The following is a 12,662-nucleotide window of genomic DNA, read 5'->3' as shown; positions in this document are numbered from 1 at the left end:
CATAAAATATGAAATGTATTTTGCATTGTTATTTTTTCTTAAGAATTTGTATATGTACATTAAAATAATTATTTTTGTATTTTTACAATATTTTTTTGTCATGTATTTATGAATACCCGTTATTAGATTAAGAAATTCATAAAAAAATATTGGTTATCGTATCCAATTTTTAATCATACGATCAATGTTAAAATTTGAGGAAAGATAATACGAATCAAGGTTAAATTTAAATTTAATTAACACATTCTTTATTATCTTTTATTGTTTCGGGAGTGAAGTTGTGAGATGGAGTTCAGTTTTTTTTTATTTTTTTATAATGATCCAGCTAGGATTCAGTTATGTGTCTGTTGTTTCTCTCTTGGGTGATTTTTAGTTTGGGCATTTAGTTTTGTAGAAAAAAAATCATGTAACTTATATAGTTAAAATGAAACACTTTATTTATATTTCCATTTTTTTATATGGAAACATGTGTTACAACCACATAAACAAAACACTGATATTGTATGTATCTAAGGATGAGAGAGGTATCATCATCGATATTGGCAGCAACAATAATCTATTGTCCCATAATAAACGCAGAAACCACCATAATCTTTGAAGCCAAACAAATTACACAAAGTAAGCTTTATCATCTGGACAATTTCCAGCCTTCGTGCAACTCTCCATAAGTGCGGATCCTGAAATTATTGGAATAACATTAGAAATTATATGTAAATCATAATTTTATTCTAATAAACTCAAATGTGAGAATTTAATAATCTATATTGATCATTCCATGTGTACTAACAATTATGTAGTAAAATTAGAATAAAATATATCTTTGCTTAATGTAAATATATGGTTAGGATTAAATTATTCTCTTACTCGTTTGGCTCTTTCATTTCTCTCTATTTATCTATTTATTTATTCTTTAATTTTTCAAATATTTTTTTAAATAAAGTATTAATGTATCTTCCACAAAAATCAATTCTCTAGTAAAATTATTATGAATGTCAATATTTTCTCTTCAAATATTTGACATAAAAACAAATTCAAGGGTTAAGAAATTAAGATAATTGGTTAAAATTGAATAATTTATACCCAATTAACCCACATGCAACAATAGTTCAAATTATTATTTTTTAAGTTAATGGTAATTAAAAGTTCCAAATCAGCTTTAAAAAACAAAACTAACCTGACGTCAAAAGAAAAGCAACACACATAATTCGCAAGATAAAGTTAAAACTGATAATTCTTCTGGTAGTCATTTTTTTGTGAAAATGACTTTGTGTTCTTTCACTTTCTTGTGTGAAGATGTGTTTGCATTCTCTCACTTTTTAGACTTATATGTAGATTTTAAAATATATAAAGAGATAGAAAAATATTAAATTTGTAATAATTGTTTTATTTAATACAGTAATTTTAATGTATATAGACACATAAAAAAAGTCATACATTTAATAAATATATTATATTTTGAATGTAATAAATACATTATACTTTTTTGACGGAATAAATACATTATACTTAATAATATTGTTAAATTTAAATATGTATTACAATTAAAAAATATAATGATTATTACTGAGGAAGGAAAAAATATTTTCATTTCTATATTTATGTAAATAGATATATTACATTAATTAAATTAAATATTTGATATTTTAATTATTATTGTTGATAAACATATTTTAAAATAACCAAAAAAATAATTAATTTTCAAAAAGGAAATGAATATATATATATATATATATATATATATATATATATATATATATATATTAATAACATTTATTGCAACCATCATCACGATGAGGAAGTCGCAAAAGTAATAAATTATAAAGTCGCCACCAATATTTTGTTTTAAGAAGAAAAAAAACATTTAAAATTCATTTTAATACTTCACATTACATGTACATTCCTCCGGTATTTTTTATAAGTCATTTAATTATACTATCAAAAGATTAAAATTCCGAAATTCCGAAAGCTGGTTTAGTTATACTATCAATTCGGGTAGTGTCGTTGATTTAGTGCTTGAGGCATTTTGTTCCATGCACTGATTGGTTTTCCATATGTTTAAAAGATTGTTGTGGCCAAGGCTTGAAATTTTCAATGTGAGAGAAGCATCTCACTGTATATGTTATACTAAGAGAGCTTCTTTGTTCGTTTTGTTAATCTTTTTAGCTAGTGCATGGGAGCAATTGTAATCTCATCTATATTAAAATTGAAGCAAGTAATCAAAAAGGTTTTACTCAAAGCCTGCAAATGCTGAGGGACCTTCCCTCTCTCAGTTATGTGCTTTCCATTACACACAATTCTCCATCACTTAACACCATACATACTTGTATCCTTCAATTATTTAAAAATATTTCAATTGATTCTTTTTTATATTAAAAAGTTCAATCATTAGATTCTTTAATCATTTAAAAAAATTACAATTGTATTTTTTTTGGTCAATTTAATTAATTTGGTTGTAGTATTTTAAACCGTTAGATAACCTGACTGAATCAAAGAACTTGACAAAAATGATACCATTATAGTGTTTTTAAAAAATTAGACAACTTAATTATATTTTTTTAATAATTAAGGGATTCAATTAAAATATTTTTAAACAATTGAAAGATCCAATTAAATTTTTTAATAATTGAAAGACTTAATTAAAATTTTAAATATAATTAAGTAACTGATAAAAAAAATACTTATAATAAACGAATCAATTATATAATTAAGTCAACTTTAAAATTTAGATTTTTCTTACATACTTTTCAAAATCAGGGTTGGAGATGTTGATACTATATGGAATTCATCCGAGTTAAAAAAAATCACAAAATATGAAATGTATTTTACATTGTTATTTTTCTTAAGAATTTGTATGTGTACATTAAAATATATCTTATTAATTATATTACATTATTAAAAAAATATTTATGTATTTTATATTATTTTACTTTTTATTTTTATCGTGTATTTATGGCACGTTATCTGATTAAAAAATTCATAAAAAAATATTGATTTTCGTATACAATGTTTTAATCATACTATCAATGTTACCTTTTAATCTTTAGGGATTGAAGTTGAGAGGATATTCAGGTTTTTTTTTATAATCCTCCCACTGGGATTCAGTTATGTGTCAGTTGTTTTAGTTTGGGCTTTTAGTCCTTTGCAGCACAAAAAAAAAAAAATCATAAAATTCATGTAACTTAATTAAATTGAAACACTTTATTTATATTTCCACATTTTTGTATAGAAACTTGTGTTTCGAGCAAAGTGAGAAAACACAGATATTGTAGCTATCTAAGGATGGGGTGGGTTATCCTTAGCTAGGCAGCAACATTCATGATCAGCTTCATAAATGCAGAAACCACCATAATCTTTGTAGCCAAACAATTGACACAAAGTGTAACAAGCTTTCTCATCTGGACAATTCCCTGCCTTCGTGCATCTCTCGATAAATTTTGCGGATCCTGAAATTAGTCGAATGCTATTAGAAATTATATACAAATCGTTATTTTATTTTAATAAACTTAATAATCTATTTTGATCATTTCATGTGTACTAACAATTATGTAGTAAAATTAGAACAAAATATATTTTTGTTTAATGTAAATACATGGATAAGATTAAATTATTCTCTTAGTCTTTGTTTGATTCTTTCCTCTCTACCTATCTATCTATTATTTTTTATATAAAGTACTCATGTATCGTGTGTATAAGAATCAATTGTCAGATAGAATCACGAATGTCAAATTTTTTTCTTTAAATATTTAATATAGATGTAAATTCAAGGATCAAACAATTAAGATCATTGGTTAAGATTGAATAATCTCAGTCTAATTAATCCATATGTTTGATAATTCTAATTATTTCTTTAAAGTTAATGAAGATTAAAAATTTCAAAATCAAATTAAAAAAAAAATATAAACTAACCTGAAGTCAAGAGGAAAACAATATACATAATTCTCAAGACAAAGCTGAGACCGATGATTCTTCTTGTGGTCATTTTTTGTGAAGATAAACTTGTATTCTTTCACTTATTCTATAAAGATGAGCTTGTGTTATCTCACTTTCTAGACTTAAATATAGATTTTAAAATATATAAAGAGATAACTAAATATTTTATTTGGAATAGTTATTTTATTTAATAAAACAGTTTTAATGTATATATACTCATAAGAAATCCATACATTTAATAAATATATTATATTTTGAATGTATTAAATACATTATACTTAAAATATTGTTAAATTTAATTATATATTTACAATGATTAATGTTGAAGAAGGAAAACAATGTTTTCATTTCTATATATATGTAAATAGATTTACTACATTTAATATTTAATATTTCTAATTATTATTGTTCTTAAAATATATTTTAAAATAACCAAGATAAAATGGTAACTAATTTTAAAGAAGGAAAGGAATCATTTTTATTTATATATTTACATAAATATACATACTACAATAATAGTAATAATGTTAACTCTTTGGCAAGTGTACTAATTAATTCAAGTAGTATTTTAAAACGGTAAAATCGAGTGTCGAGTTCACATGAACTTTGACTGTATTTAGAGTTTATATATGTCCAATTTTAAGCAATTTGTCGAATAATGATACGAAATATAAAATTTAACATAAATAAAGATGACTAAGTATAACATAATAAAGAGATAGAGGACAAACACTCAGGGATGAGTTGTCAGTTGAAGTAGAATTACGGAACACAATCATGTTTTTCGACAATAACTATGCACTAAGTTTGCACACGCGTGCTAAGTGCACATGTAAAGTCTAACCGACATAAATGACCTTGTTAAGCCACCAAAAGCGCACTAAGTTGCCAAAAACGCACTAAGCCTGACCTCCAAGTTGGCCCCTCACGTTTAGCATGTTATTCTAGTTCTTCAACCTTCTTTCAGGCCTTTTACTTTGTAATTCTACCAAAAAAAAAATACACCCAAAATACTTTAAATTAACTGACTTTGGCATCTACTAGGTAAACATTTTGAAGAAACTAAACTCCTAATGTGTTAGCACAAAAAAAGTAATAAAAGAAATTAAAATTAAATAATTGTCATGCAATTTAGATATTCAAATTACGTATGAATAATAATTATTAAATAACATTAGTTGCAACCTAGATCACGATGAATGTCAAAGTTTTCTTTTTAATATTTAACACAAATGCATATTCAAAGATCGAACAATCAAAATCATAAAATTAATTAAGTTGGAACAATTTATGTCCAATTAATCCATGTGCTCGATGGTAAGTGATAATGATGACAACCATGATAGTGACGATGATGGCTTGACCATAATCTTGAATCTTGAATGAGAGTGACATAATAATTAAAATATTTTAGATGTAATAATTGAGAATTTTAAAGTATTTTTTATCTTGACCTAATGATTATCGGTTGTAGTTCTTAATTCTCATTTTAAGATTTTTTGCATAATATCTTCTCTCTCTGTGTATATTAATGTTATTGAATAATCTGAATTAAAACATATATCATTCCTAATTGCTTTAAAATATTTATGACTTCTAATTTCTTTAAAAAAAATAAATGATCGAGTATTTCATGTTTAATATTTTTACTTTATATTTAAAATATTTTTTTACTTACCAAATTACAATTAGTTGGGAGCACTTGTGTGGCTTCTCGCCTAAGAAAAAAATATAAATTGGTATTTTATAATACTTAATAGAATTATGCATTTTTCCTTAAAAATAAAATTATGTATTTTAACATATAAATCAATCAAATCAGCATTTATTTTTTGTTAATTTATTATGCAAATAAAAGTTTTTCTATTTGTTTTTAAGTTGAAGATTGAATCAAAATTGTAGATTTTTTTTTAAATATGAAGACCAAAGTTGTGAATTTTCTAAAAAAGATCCAAATGTCTTTATTTTGAAATATGGGATCCATAAAGATGGATTTAAAAAAAAAAAAGAAATAGAGAAACAAAATGTTTCTATTTTACATTGAAAGGATCAAAATTACGAATTGAGTAAAATAAGATGATCAAAATTACATTTACACCTATTTGAAATTGTATGTAATTTTGCTTTTATAAATTTCATATTCATTATTGACAATTAATTTTTTTTTACTTGCATCCATTAGTAAACGATTAGTTTAATAATAATAATAATAATAATAATAATAATAATAATAATAATAATAAGTATGCAATTAAAAAGTATAATATGTACAATTATTGTAAATCATTTTCATTATCATAGTTATAATTATAAAAAAACTCTGAATGCAATAAATTATTATAATTACATTAAAATTATTATATAATTTAAAATGAATTTTCTTTAAAACAATAAATTTATTGCTTAGAGATCTTGGGAATGTCATGCATAAATATTCCTTTTAAAAAATATTGTCATATGTATTATTTTGGAAGAGGTTAAGTTCGCCTACAATTTCAAACCTGTTATTTAGGTCCTTCTATTTATAAATATAGAAATTTAGCTTCTTTACTTTTCGAAATAAATAATTTTGATCATTTCATTACTTGATAAAATAAAAAATAAAAAATATCTTAATAGGAATTCAACTCATGATTTTTTATTCATAGACAAAGTAATAAATTACTAAGAGACTAATTTTGTTTAACAAATTACATTGACATTATTTTATGTATATCATTAATCAAGAGTTATTATTTTTTAAATTTATCTAAAAATATAAATTAAAAAATATTCAATACATAAATATTTTTAATTGTATTTTATATAATTTTATATATTATATTTTAAATATTTTTCATATATTTATTTTATTTTATCAATTTATGATTATATTTCATAAATTAATAGGTAAATTAAAATTTAGTTTACCAATTTCAAAGGGGACTATTATTGGTCCCTATACTAAGGTAAAATGCCCAATTTGTTTCTATTTAAAATTTTGCCACCCCTCCCTTTTGGTCTTCCCCCTCCTCCCCTCCCACATTTTACTTCCTCATAAGGGAGATATGATTTTGTTGTGATCTCTTGTTGAGATACATAAGATAATCACATTTTTATTTTGCATTTTTAAAACAACAAATAAATATATAATAGAAACATGATTCTTAAACAAAAAAAACACACACACACAATGGGATCACATCGTTGCTGTATCCTTTTGTTTTTATGATTTTTTTATTAATTATAAATACAATATACTTTTTTAAAAGAAATCAAATTAACTTTGATATAATTTATTATTTTTAATAATACTTCATATATTTTTTAATTAAAATTAAATTAATTAGATACAATTTAACATTTATTATGGAAATCAAATTAATTTTTATAAGAATTACCTTTATTAGTCACAATCAAATCAATTCATTATATTATTTTAGTAATTTACATAATCATTAATTTAAATTTAAATAAAAATTAATTTATGTGAAAATTAATTTGATTAATGTTAAAAAAGGTAATGTGTATCATCATTATATTTTGTATCAAAATTAATTTAAGCAAAAAAAAATCTTAATTTTGCAATTAATATTTTGTAAAAAAATCTAACAAAGACATATTTTCATGATATTAAAGGGAGCAAAAAAATAACATAACAAAAAATTATTTATGTTATAGTTTTCATACACAGGAAACATATTTTTGCTGAATATTTTTACATATTATATAGTAAAATTATTGTTTTAACCAACTTACACAACTAAGTTAGGATTTGTTATATATATCTTTATTCACATACAAAAATGCACTACAAAATCTTATTTATGCACATAGTGCGAAAATTATGCACAAGACTTACAATTATATTATACATTTGCAAGATATGTTGTTGTATGTTGAATGAGATAATGTAAACTTGAGAAATATTAAAATCAAATTATAATAGTTTGTTTTTTTTATTGTACTTATTATATTTTTAATGAAACAACTAACATGAATTGTTATATCCAATATTTTATTAATTCAATCATATTTTCTTAATCAAGATGGTCGGTAAAATTTCTTAATAGATTCCACAATATATCTCAATCCTTTTATATTTATTGTTCATTTAATTTTAATTTAATATATTTAAATGTTAATTGATAAGAAGTACATAAATATGTTAATATTAATTTTTTCTCTATATTTATTTAGTGGTAATTATTTAATAAATTATTTTATTTTTTTAATTTAGACTATCTATGATTATGGGTTGCTAATTTAAATAATTGTACTCCAATAATATCTGGCTAAGCTAAAACAAATTATACTCGTCAGTTTATAAAATTTTCATGAATATTTTTTTTATCCATCACATTAGCGTTAAGTATTAATTAGTTTTGGTGATAAATGATTTTGAATCAAGAGTTTTGTTGATCATATTTGGTGATATTTCTTTTTCCAATCACTTTTTTCACACAAAATTCGAATTTAAAATCTTATTTAAACCAATGATTTATTGATAAAAAATTATCAATATAAATAAAGGTTTTGTGTGTATATTAAATAAAATTTGGAAGTATTTAATATTCAAATATTACAATAAAAATTCAGGAAGTTATGTTTTTTAATTCAAAATATATGAAATTCTTGAAAGAAAAACAAATTAGAGGTTGCAGCACCTTTTTCATTTCTTATTTAATAAAAAATAATTTAAAAAATTCTAAATACCAACAATATTAATAAATAATAATAATAATAATAATAATAATAATAATAATAAATTTTCATAATAGAAGAATGAGAGAAAGATGAAATGATAAAGTATGGATCTCTTAGTAAAGTACGAACTTTGATTGATTGGTGAATTGTGAACAACTAGTCACTTTCACTAAATTGGACGCGTGCTGATAATTATAAGTCATTTAATTATATTATCAAGATTAAAAATTTCAATTCAATTTACACATCTTTAATGGATTTTTTTTTATATTTTTGATTGATCATAAAAATCATAAAACTAATTGGAAACACTTTATTTATAATATTTTTAGGGGAGCACTTCATTGACACATTGAGAAAACACTGATTTGAAAGGTATCTAACTAGGATCATCAGCTTGTGCAGCAACATAGATTTTCATTTTGAAGAATAGTGCAAGAACCACCCTTATTGAAGCCCCAAAATAAACATATATTGTTACAAAGATTAGTGTTGGGACAAAATCCTCCCTTCTTGCAAATTGTATCCGCTGATTCTGTATTTGCTGATTCTGAAATTATATTCGCTGATCCTGAAATCAATGAACGTAGTTAGGAAGTGTAAGTAAATTATGCTTTTATTTTTTATTAATTCATATACGAGAATTTAATAGTTTGTATCAACCTTTCCATTACTACCAATAATTATGTAGTGAAATTAGAACAAAATTATCTTTGTTTAATATAAATGCATGCATAGGTTAATTCTTTTATTAAATAGGATTAAATTATTCTCTAATTCTTTTATAAAATACTTAAAATGTTAAATTTATTAACACTGTATCTCATTTTTTTAACATCATCAAGTATCAATCAATTTTGTCAATAATTAATCATTATAAAAAATTTAACTAACCACCTTTAAATAATGTTTGGGGGAAATGGTGGAAAAGAAAGGAAAGGGAAGAGATTTCTATTAACTTGAGTTGCTTGGTACAATTCTTAAGAGAAGAAGAGGGAGAATGAATGAAGGGGAGCAAGATGCCTTATCATCTAGTTTTCCATGGTAGGTGGAGGAGAGCCATGAAAGTTTAAAACATTTTAAAAGTAATAACTAAAATAATACGTTACTTATTTTGTTTTGAAATTTTAAATTATAAGAGTTGTAAAGTAAAATATTTTTTAAAATCTCTCACCTCCTCTGTTCCTCTATTGAATCAAACAAAAAAATTAGTTATTTCTTATCCACTAAAATTCCTAATCTCCATTAAAATTTATCCGTTCCCTCTACGTTAAGTCGTTAACCAAACAAAATATTTATTCAGTCGAAGTCCTCCTTCTTTCCTTTACCTCTATTAAAATTCCTTTGATTTTTCCGTCATCTTTATTATACCCACTGTCTCTCTCTCTTCCTAATTACTAACCTACTTTCTTTTGTATTATTATTCTCTCTCAAATAATTTCATTGAAGTTAATGAAAATAAAATTTGCAAGATAATAAAAAAGCTAAATTAAATGCACCTTCAATATAACCCGAAGCCACAAGGAAAGCAATACAAATAATTCCACAAAAATAGCTTAGATTGATCATTCTTCTGATAGCCATTCTCCGAAGATGAACATGTCCTCTCTTACTTTCTGATCTTATATATATATATATATATATATATATATATATATATATATATATATATATATATATATATATATATATATATATATATATTATTTGTTTAATTTAAATACATGGACAAGATTAAATTATTCTCTTAGTCTTTGTTTGACTCTTTTCTTCCTATTTATCTATTATTTTTTAAATATTTATTTATATAAAGTACTCATGTATCTTGTGTAAGAGTCAGTTTTCGGATAGGATGATGAATGTGAAAGTTTTTTCTTCAAATATTTAATATAGATATAAATCCAAGGATCAAATAATTGGTTAAGATTGAATAATCTCGGTCCAATTGATTAATTCATGTGCTCCATGATTCTAATTATTTCTTTAAAGTTAATGAAAATTAAAAAATTCAAATCAAATTAAAAAAAAAGTAAACTAACCTGAAGTCAAAAGGAAAACAATACACATAATTCCCAAGAAAAAGCTAACACCCATGATTCTTCTTCTTGTAGTCATTTTTTGTGAAGATGAACTTGTATTCTTTCGATTTCTTTTCTATAAAGATGAGCTTGGCTTATCTCACTTTCTAGACTTCATGTATAAATACTTATAAAAAAGCCATACATTTAGTAAATATATTATATTTTGAATGTAATAAATACATTATACTTAAAAATATTGTTAAATTTAATTATATATTTACAATGATTAATGCTGAAGAAGGAAAACAATATTTTCATTTCTATATATATGTAAATTGATATACTACATTTAATATTTAATATTTCTAATTATTATTTCACTTAAAATATATTTTAAAATAACCAAAATAAAAATAGTAATTAATTTTAAAAAAGAAAAAATCATTTTTATTTATATATTTACATAAATATACATACTACATTAATAACATTAGTTGCAACCGAGATCACGATGAAAAACGTTGCAAAAGTAATTAATTATAAACCAATATTTTGCTTTAAGAAAAAAATATTAAAAAACCCTTTTAAAAAAATGGTCTTTGGAATTAGAGAAGGATTCGGAGATCGATTACTTATATGTATGAGCACCCTATAAAATATACTCCAGCTCTAATTAATTGTGCAAAACCATATATTTTATAAATATTTATTTAACCCAAATAAAAAATAGACTTTTAACTATATTTCTTTTGTATTTTTATTTACTAAAGTAATGTAGCATAACTTTTTTGGCACCTACCAGATTACATATACATTCCTCCCCTTCCATTTCAATAATTTACCATGCTGATAAAAAAATCAAAACTATTCACCATTACGCCTTCATCTAACAGGGAGAGTTGTTTAGGAGCTGCTAAGCCATTCAGTTATGTTGGACTAAATTGACTTTTGTGGATTTAATTAGGTTTAATAAAGAGTAAGATGGAATAATGTAGTGGATTGGGCCATCAACATGTGGTCACATGCCTTGAGACTTGAGAGTTCAAGTTATTAATTAGTATAAACTAGGAATAAAATTATCAGTTTAGATTTTAACACTCGTAGTTATTATTTCTCTGTGGTTGGCATGTGGGGTGACTCCTTTATGTGAGTGAATTTTTTAATATCAAGAAATTCCTATTTATAAACTCTAGAATCATAATCTTTAAAAGGAAGCATATATATCCTAAATGTAGATTATCTCTAAACAATTTGCTAGAAAATATATTATATTTTTTAATTCTAAAAGATATCCTAAAGTTGGAATAATTAAGATTATTGGTTAAGTTGAAACAATCTTGGCTCAATTAATCCACATGCTTGATACTTCAAATTATTTCTTTAAAGTTAATAAAAATTAAAAGTTTCCAATGAACTTGAAAAAAAAAACTAACCTGAAGTTAAAAGGAAAGCAACACATACCATTCCCAAGACAAAATTAAGACCAGTAATTTTCCTAATAGTCATTTATTGTGACGATGAACTTTTGTTCTTTCACTTTCTTCTTGGAAGATAACATTTTGTTCTCTCACTTTCTGGGCTTATAAGTAAATTTTAAAATATGTAAAAGATAGATAAATATTAGGTTTGTAATAATTGGTTTATTCAATAAAACAATTTTAATGTATATAGACTTATAAAAAAAGTCATACATTTAATAAATATATTATGTTTTGAATTTATATAATAAATATATTAGTTTGACTTGTAAGTTGTAACTTACGGTGGATTATTAAAATCAAATTAAAGTAATTATATTTTTTATTATACTTATGATATCTTTAATGAAACAACTAACATGAGTTGTTATATCCAATATTTTATTATATTTTATCAATTCAATCATATTTTTTCACTCAAGATACTCTATCAAATTTCTTAATAGATTTCACAATATATCTCACACTTTTTTATATTTTATTATTCATTTTAATTTTAATATAATATATTTAAATGTTAATTGATAATAAGTACATAAATATGTTA

At 23.0% G+C, this 12,662-nt stretch overlaps 1 long non-coding RNA gene across 1 annotated transcript; it reads right to left on the bottom strand.

Moving 5' to 3' along the window:
• Nucleotides 1–8,909: 8,909 nt before the first annotated feature.
• Nucleotides 8,910–10,789, bottom strand: LOC114414363. The gene is made up of 2 exons (XR_003667194.1): nt 10,656–10,789; nt 8,910–9,187 (listed from the first exon to the last, which is right to left on the bottom strand). It is a non-coding gene; the product is annotated as an uncharacterized LOC114414363 (long non-coding RNA).
• Nucleotides 10,790–12,662: the final 1,873 nt, after the last annotated feature.

Source organism: Glycine soja, chromosome 6, assembly GCF_004193775.1.
Source record: "Glycine soja cultivar W05 chromosome 6, ASM419377v2, whole genome shotgun sequence".
Classification (NCBI taxonomy): Eukaryota; Viridiplantae; Streptophyta; class Magnoliopsida; order Fabales; family Fabaceae; genus Glycine; species Glycine soja.
Note: the sequence above shows the minus strand (reverse complement) of the source record. Positions and strands in the feature narration are given on the sequence as shown.